Raw genomic sequence first — 7,884 nt, 5'->3', positions numbered from 1 at the left:
TTATGTGTTCAACCATAAATGTATTTTGATGCTTTGGCAACATAAGATGTACCTTATCATGCCAATAAAGCGATTTGAATTGTGAATTGTGTGGGAGGGGGTGTGTGGGAACGGGGGGAAAGGGAGGGGGGGGAGCCAGCAGACCCACTCCCCTCTGCCAGTGTTGTTGCCTGTCTGGGCCGGAAGCCTGGGACTGGAGTTGCGCTGCCGGCCGTTGGAGAAGCCTAGGTCTCAGGCCCCTGCACTGACATGGTCCAGCTTACCTTTTAATACCTTGAAACATGAAACTTAAAGTACTTATAAAACATTTTTGGTAAATCTGTCTATAACATACACTTTACAACCTCACCAATCTTTTTATTAAATAAGCGGGTCCTCACCTGTCACTGCTGTATCACAAACAACAATGGCCGCCGCTTGCTTTTCAGTTGGAAAGATTAGGACCCGATTGGGAGCACTGAAGCCCCACCCACTCTATGTTCCTATACTAAGGTGGCCGCGCATGCGCTCTGTTACACACTGAATCAAAATGGCGTCGCACTGAATCTTTTCGCCCTCCTTGACAAAGATGGCTGCCGTTAACCTGGGGCTGTCAGCAGAAGAAATCCCCTCAGCTGCAAACACGGGATCTTCAGAAAATTATTCGGGGCTTGCGACCTACCCCAGTTGCTTATGAAGCCTCCCCATCTACCGACCCCGGGAATGGAGCTGAGGCAGCAGACCCTCTCCCCTCTGCCAGTGTTGGTCCCTGTCGAGGCCAGGAGCTTGGGACTGGAGTTGCGCTACTGGCGGTTGGAGAAGCCTAGGCCCCGGGCCCCCGCACTGACATGGCCCCGAGAAATAAATCACATACTGGACTCATTTATTGCACGCAAATTATATAATGAGCTAGTTGGGCACCTAAGTACCAAATTTGTGCTGGATAAAATCCCCTCCACACACACAGAAAGTGGGAAAAATAAATCAATAGTTGGTAGTTAGGAATCAAGATGGCTGACAATCACCTCATTTCAGAATGATAAGGCCCACCCACACACGCACCGATTGGTCAACCGTCAGGTCACCGAAGTGTAGGATTGGTCAATCATCCTGTCACTCGACTGTAGGCTGGCCTGCCCGCACACGCAATGAACCCGCCCCCGTGACGCAGCGATTGGTTGACCGTCGGGTCGCTCAACTGTCAACCTTCACGTCACTCGATGCTAATGAGCGGAATTTTGAACGTTTTTTGGATACCGTCGGCACAATTTTTGACCGACCAAAAAGTAAATACGCCTACAAGAGTCCCCTAATGATGAGCTTTCTTTTGATATAACATATGTGTAGGTACGCTCTATAACTTTTGATTGTATAGCCGGACAGACAGACAGAGAGACATACTGTTTTATATATATAAGATAGATATACTAGCTAAAGTGCCCGGCGGTGCCGAGGGTCTTTTGAGGGCATGCTGTTGTTGGAAGAGAGAGAGAGAGAGAGAGAGCGACTGGGGGGGGGGGGAAAAGAGAGAGAGAGCGACTGGGGGGGGGAAGAGAGAGCGCGACTGGGGGGGGGAGAGAGCGACTGGGGGGGGGAAAGAGAGAGAGCGACTGGGGGGGGAAAGAGAGAGAGCGACTGGGGGGGAAGAGAGAGAGCGACTGGGGGGGGGGGAAGAGAGAGAGCGACTGGGGGGGGGGAAGAGAGAGAGCGACTGGGGGGGGGGGGGGAAGAGAGAGAGCGACTGGGGGGGGAAGAGAGAGAGCGACTGGGGGGGGAAGAGAGAGAGCGACTGGGGGGGAAGAGAGAGAGCGACTGGGGGGGAAGAGAGAGAGCGACTGGGGGGGAAGAGAGAGAGCGACTGGGGGGGAAGAGAGAGAGCGACTGGGGGGGAAGAGAGAGAGCGACTGGGGGGGAAGAGAGAGAGCGACTGGGGGGGGGGGAAGAGAGAGAGCGACTGGGGGGGGAAGAGAGAGAGCGACTGGGGGGGAAGAGAGAGAGCGACTGGGGGGGAAGAGAGAGAGCGACTGGGGGGGAAGAGAGAGCGCGACTGGGGGGGAAGAGAGAGAGCGACTGGGGGGGAAGAGAGAGAGCGACTGGGGGGGAAGAGAGAGAGCGACTGGGGGGGAAGAGAGCGCGCGACTGGGGGGGGGGAAGAGAGAGAGCGACTGGGGGGGGAAGAGAGAGAGAGCGACTGGGGGGGGGAAGAGAGAGAGCGACTGGGGGGGGAAGAGAGAGAGCGACTGGGGGGGAAGAGAGAGAGCGACTGGGGGGGAAGAGAGAGAGCGACTGGGGGGGAAGAGAGAGAGCGACTGGGGGGAAGAGAGAGAGCGACTGGGGGGGGAAGAGAGAGAGCGACTGGGGGGGAAGAGAGAGAGCGACTGGGGGGGAAGAGAGAGAGCGACTGGGGGGGGAAGAGAGAGAGCGACTGGGGGGGGAAGAGAGAGAGCGACTGGGGGGGGAAGAGAGAGAGCGACTGGGGGGGAAGAGAGAGAGCGACTGGGGGGGAAGAGAGAGAGCGACTGGGGGGGAAGAGAGAGAGCGACTGGGGGGGGAAGAGAGAGAGCGACTGGGGGGGAAGAGAGAGAGCGACTGGGGGGGAAGAGAGAGAGCGACTGGGGGGGAAGAGAGAGAGCGACTGGGGGGGAAGAGAGAGAGCGACGGGGGGGAAGAGAGAGAGCGACTGGGGGGGAAGAGAGAGAGCGACTGGGGGGGAAGAGAGAGAGCGACTGGGGGGGAAGAGAGAGAGCGACTGGGGGGGAAGAGAGAGAGCGACTGGGGGGGGAAGAGAGAGAGCGACTGGGGGGGGAAGAGAGAGAGCGACTGGGGGGGGAAGAGAGAGAGCGACTGGGGGGGGAAGAGAGAGAGCGACTGGGGGGGGAAGAGAGAGAGCGACTGGGGGGGGAAGAGAGAGAGCGACTGGGGGGGGAAGAGAGAGAGCGACTGGGGGGGGGGAAGAGAGAGAGCGACTGGGGGGGGGGGGGGGGAAGAGAGAGAGCGACTGGGGGGGGGGAAGAGAGAGAGCGACTGGGGGGGGAAGAGAGAGAGCGACTGGGGGGGGAGGAGAGAGCGCGACTGGGGGGGAGGAGAGAGAGCGACTGGGGGGGAGGAGAGAGAGCGACTGGGGGGGAGGAGAGAGAGCGACTGGGGGGGAGGAGAGAGCGACTGGGGGGGAAGAGAGAGCGCGACTGGGGGGGGAAGAGAGCGCGCGACTGGGGGGGGAAGAGAGAGAGCGACTGGGGGGGGGAAGAGAGAGAGCGACTGGGGGTGGAAGAGAGAGCGCGACTGGGGGGGGAAGAGAGAGCGCGACTGGGGGGGGAAGAGAGAGCGCGACTGGGGGGGAAGAGAGAGAGCGACTGGGGGGAGGAGAGAGAGCGACTGGGGGGGAGGAGAGAGAGCGACTGGGGGGGAGGAGAGAGAGCGACTGGGGGGGAGGAGAGAGAGCGACTGGGGGGGAGGAGAGAGAGCGACTGGGGGGGAGGAGAGAGAGCGACTGGGGGGGAGGAGAGAGAGCGACTGGGGGGGAGGAGAGAGAGCGACTGGGGGGGGAGGAGAGAGCGACTGGGGGGGAAGAGAGAGCGCGACTGGGGGGGGAAGAGAGCGCGCGACTGGGGGGGGGAAGAGAGAGAGCGACTGGGGGGGAAGAGAGAGAGCGACTGGGGGGGGAAGAGAGAGAGCGACTGGGGGGGGAAGAGAGAGAGCGACTGGGGGGGGAAGAGAGAGAGCGACTGGGGGGGGGGGGGGAAGAGAGAGAGCGACTGGGGGCGGGGGGGGGAAGAGAGAGAGCGACTGGGGGGGGGGAAGAGAGAGAGCGACTGGGGGGGAAGAGAGAGAGCGACTGGGGGGGAAGAGAGAGAGCGACTGGGGGGGAAGAGAGAGAGCGACTGGGGGGGAAGAGAGAGAGCGACTGGGGGGGAAGAGAGAGAGCGACTGGGGGGGAAGAGAGAGAGCGACTGGGGGGGAAGAGAGAGAGCGACTGGGGGGGAAGAGAGAGAGCGACTGGGGGGGAAGAGAGAGAGCGACTGGGGGGGAAGAGAGAGAGCGACTGGGGGGGAAGAGAGAGAGCGACTGGGGGGGAAGAGAGAGAGCGACTGGGGGGGAAGAGAGAGAGCGACTGGGGGGGAAGAGAGAGAGCGACTGGGGGGGAAGAGAGAGAGCGACTGGGGGGGAAGAGAGAGAGCGACTGGGGGGGAAGAGAGAGAGCGACTGGGGGGGAAGAGAGAGAGCGACTGGGGGGGAAGAGAGAGAGCGACTGGGGGGGAAGAGAGAGAGCGACTGGGGGGGAAGAGAGAGAGCGACTGGGGGGGAAGAGAGAGAGCGACTGGGGGGGGAAGAGAGAGAGCGACTGGGGGGGAAGAGAGAGAGCGACTGGGGGGGAAGAGAGAGAGCGACTGGGGGGGAAGAGAGAGAGCGACTGGGGGGGGAAGAGAGAGAGCGACTGGGGGGGGAAGAGAGAGAGCGACTGGGGGGGGAAGAGAGAGAGCGACTGGGGGGGAAGAGAGAGAGCGACTGGGGGGGAAGAGAGAGAGCGACTGGGGGGGAAGAGAGAGAGCGACTGGGGGGGAAGAGAGAGAGCGACTGGGGGGGAAGAGAGAGAGCGACTGGGGGGGAAGAGAGAGAGCGACTGGGGGGGAAGAGAGAGAGCGACTGGGGGGGGAAGAGAGAGAGCGACTGGGGGGGGAAGAGAGAGAGCGACTGGGGGGGGAAGAGAGAGAGCGACTGGGGGGGAAGAGAGAGAGCGACTGGGGGGGAAGAGAGAGAGCGACTGGGGGGGAAGAGAGAGAGCGACTGGGGGGGAAGAGAGAGAGCGACTGGGGGGGAAGAGAGAGAGCGACTGGGGGGAAGAGAGAGAGCGACTGGGGGGGAAGAGAGAGAGCGACTGGGGGGGAAGAGAGAGAGCGACTGGGGGGGAGAGAGAGAGCGACTGGGGGGAAGAGAGAGAGCGACTGGGGGGGAAGAGAGAGAGCGACTGGGGGGGAAGAGAGAGAGCGACTGGGGGGGAAGAGAGAGAGCGACTGGGGGGGAAGAGAGAGAGCGACTGGGGGGGAAGAGAGAGAGCGACTGGGGGGGAAGAGAGAGAGCGACTGGGGGGGAAGAGAGAGAGCGACTGGGGGGGAAGAGAGAGAGCGACTGGGGGGGAAGAGAGAGAGCGACTGGGGGGGAAGAGAGAGAGCGACTGGGGGGGAAGAGAGAGAGCGACTGGGGGGGAAGAGAGAGAGCGACTGGGGGGGAAGAGAGAGAGCGACTGGGGGGGAAGAGAGAGAGCGACTGGGGGGGAAGAGAGAGAGCGACTGGGGGGGAAGAGAGAGAGCGACTGGGGGGGAAGAGAGAGAGCGACTGGGGGGGGAAGAGAGAGAGCGACTGGGGGGGAAGAGAGAGAGCGACTGGGGGGGAAGAGAGAGAGCGACTGGGGGGGAAGAGAGAGAGCGACTGGGGGGGAAGAGAGAGAGCGACTGGGGGGGAAGAGAGAGAGCGACTGGGGGGAAGAGAGAGAGCGACTGGGGGGGAAGAGAGAGAGCGACTGGGGGGGAAGAGAGAGAGCGACTGGGGGGGAAGAGAGAGAGCGACTGGGGGGGAAGAGAGAGAGCGACTGGGGGGGAAGAGAGAGAGCGACTGGGGGGGAAGAGAGAGAGCGACTGGGGGGGAAGAGAGAGAGCGACTGGGGGGGAAGAGAGAGAGCGACTGGGGGGGAAGAGAGAGAGCGACTGGGGGGGAAGAGAGAGAGCGACTGGGGGGGAAGAGAGAGAGCGACTGGGGGGGAAGAGAGAGAGCGACTGGGGGGGAAGAGAGAGAGCGACTGGGGGGGAAGAGAGAGAGCGACTGGGGGGGAAGAGAGAGAGCGACTGGGGGGGAAGAGAGAGAGCGACTGGGGGGGAAGAGAGAGAGCGACTGGGGGGGAAGAGAGAGAGCGACTGGGGGGGAAGAGAGAGAGCGACTGGGGGGGAAGAGAGAGAGCGACTGGGGGGGAAGAGAGAGAGCGACTGGGGGGGGAAGAGAGAGAGCGACTGGGGGGGGGGGAAGAGAGAGAGCGACTGGGGGGGGGAAGAGAGAGAGCGACTGGGGGGGGGGAAGAGAGAGAGTGACTGGGGGGGGGGGGGGGGGAAGAGAGAGCGCGACTGGGGGGGGGGGAAGAGAGCGCGCGACTGGGGGGGGAAGAGAGCGCGCGACTGGGGGGGGGGTGAAGAGAGAGCGCGACTGGGGGGGGGGGAAGAGAGAGCGCGACTGGGGGGGGGGGGAAGAGAGAGCGCGACTGGGGGGGGGGAAGAGAGCGCGACTGGGGGGGGGGGGGCGGAAGAGAGCGCGACGGGGGGGGGGGGGCGGAAGAGAGAGCGCGACGGGGGGGGCGGTAGAGAGAGCGCGACTGGGTGGGGGGGGGGGGAAGAGAGAGCGCGACTGGGGGGGGCGGTTGAGTGGAGGGGGGAGTGGGGAAAGGGGAAGTGGGGGAAGGGGAAGGGGGAGCGATGAGGAAGGGGGAGGGGGGGAAGCGGGGAAGGGGAGGAGAGGAGGGGGAAGAGAGAGGAGGGGGAAGAGAGAGGAGGGGGAAGAGAGAGGAGGGGGAAGAGAGAGGAGGGGGAAGAGAGAGGAGGGGGAAGAGAGAGGAGGGGGAAGAGAGAGGAGGGGGAAGAGAGAGGAGGGGGAAGAGAGGAGGGGGAAGAGAGGAGGGGGAAGAGAGGAGGGGGAAGAGAGGAGGGGGAAGAGAGGAGGGGGAAGAGAGGAGGGGAAGAGAGGAGGGGGAAGAGAGGAGGGGGAGGGGAGGAGGGGGAGGGGAGTGGAGGGAGAGGAGGGGGAAGAGAGGAGGGGGAGGGAGGGGAGAAGGGGGAGGGAGGGGGAGGGAGGGGAGGAGGGGGAGGGGAGTGGAGGGAGAGGAGGGGGAAGAGAGGAAGGGGAGTGGAGGGAGAGGAGGGGGAAGAGAGGAGGGGGAGGGAGGGGAGGAGGGGAGTGGAGGGAGAGGAGGGGGAAGGGGGAGGGAAGAAGAGGAGGGGGAAGAGGAGGGGGGAAGGGGAGGGACGGGAAGGGGAGGGGAAGGAGGGAGTGGGGGGAAGGGGGTGTGGGGTGAAGGGGAAGGGGGTGGGAGGGGGGTGTGGGGAGGGGAGGGGGGCGGTGGGGGGGAGGGGTGGAAAAGGAGGGGGGGAGATAAACTTAAATTACAGGAAACTTTGTGCTATCCGGCCCACTCTTCAGAGTTAATGTTGAGAGATACGGAGATTCTTATCTCTGTATTTAACAACAAACACTGTTGCTTAGCAACAGCTTCTAAACACTGAGGTGTGGCCCCGAAGCTCAAGCTGTTGCTATAGCGACAGACCTTGCACAGCTACACAGTCGATTGTCTGTCACAGACACAGATTTGGAGCACAGAAGCCCCACTCACTCTATGTTCCTGTACTAAGATGGCCGCGCATGCACTCTGTTACACACTGAATAAAAATGGCGTCGCACTGAAACTTTTCACCCTCCTTGACAAAGATGGCTGCCGTTAACCTGCAGCTGTCTGCAGAAGAAATTTCCTCAGCTGCAAACACAGGATCTTCAGATTATTATTCGGGGCTTGCGACCTACCCCAGTTGCTTATGAAGCCTCCCCACCTACTGACCCCGGGAATGGAGCTGAGGCAGCACACCCTCTGCCCTCTGCCAGTGTTTGTCTCTATCTAGGCCGGGAGCCTGGGTCTAGAGTTGCACTGCTGGCAGTTGGAGAAGCCTAGGCCCCGGGCCTGGAAAAACGGTGAAAGGTAGGAGAATTAGAGGTTAGAGAAAAGATTTACAAATTAATTAACTTTTTTTTAAAAACAATGTGTGTTTTAAAAGCAACTTTTTTTTTTGCTGGAAATGTAGATTTGAAAAGAAACACGCAGAAAGCGGGAAAAAGAAATGAAAAGTTTAGAATCAAGATGGCGGCGACTCACCT

Source organism: Somniosus microcephalus, chromosome 2, assembly GCF_052327205.1.
Source record: "Somniosus microcephalus isolate GS21.2 chromosome 2, FLI_Smic_1.0, whole genome shotgun sequence".
In the NCBI taxonomy this organism is placed as follows: domain Eukaryota; kingdom Metazoa; phylum Chordata; class Chondrichthyes; order Squaliformes; family Somniosidae; genus Somniosus; species Somniosus microcephalus.
This window is presented reverse-complemented; position numbering follows the sequence as displayed.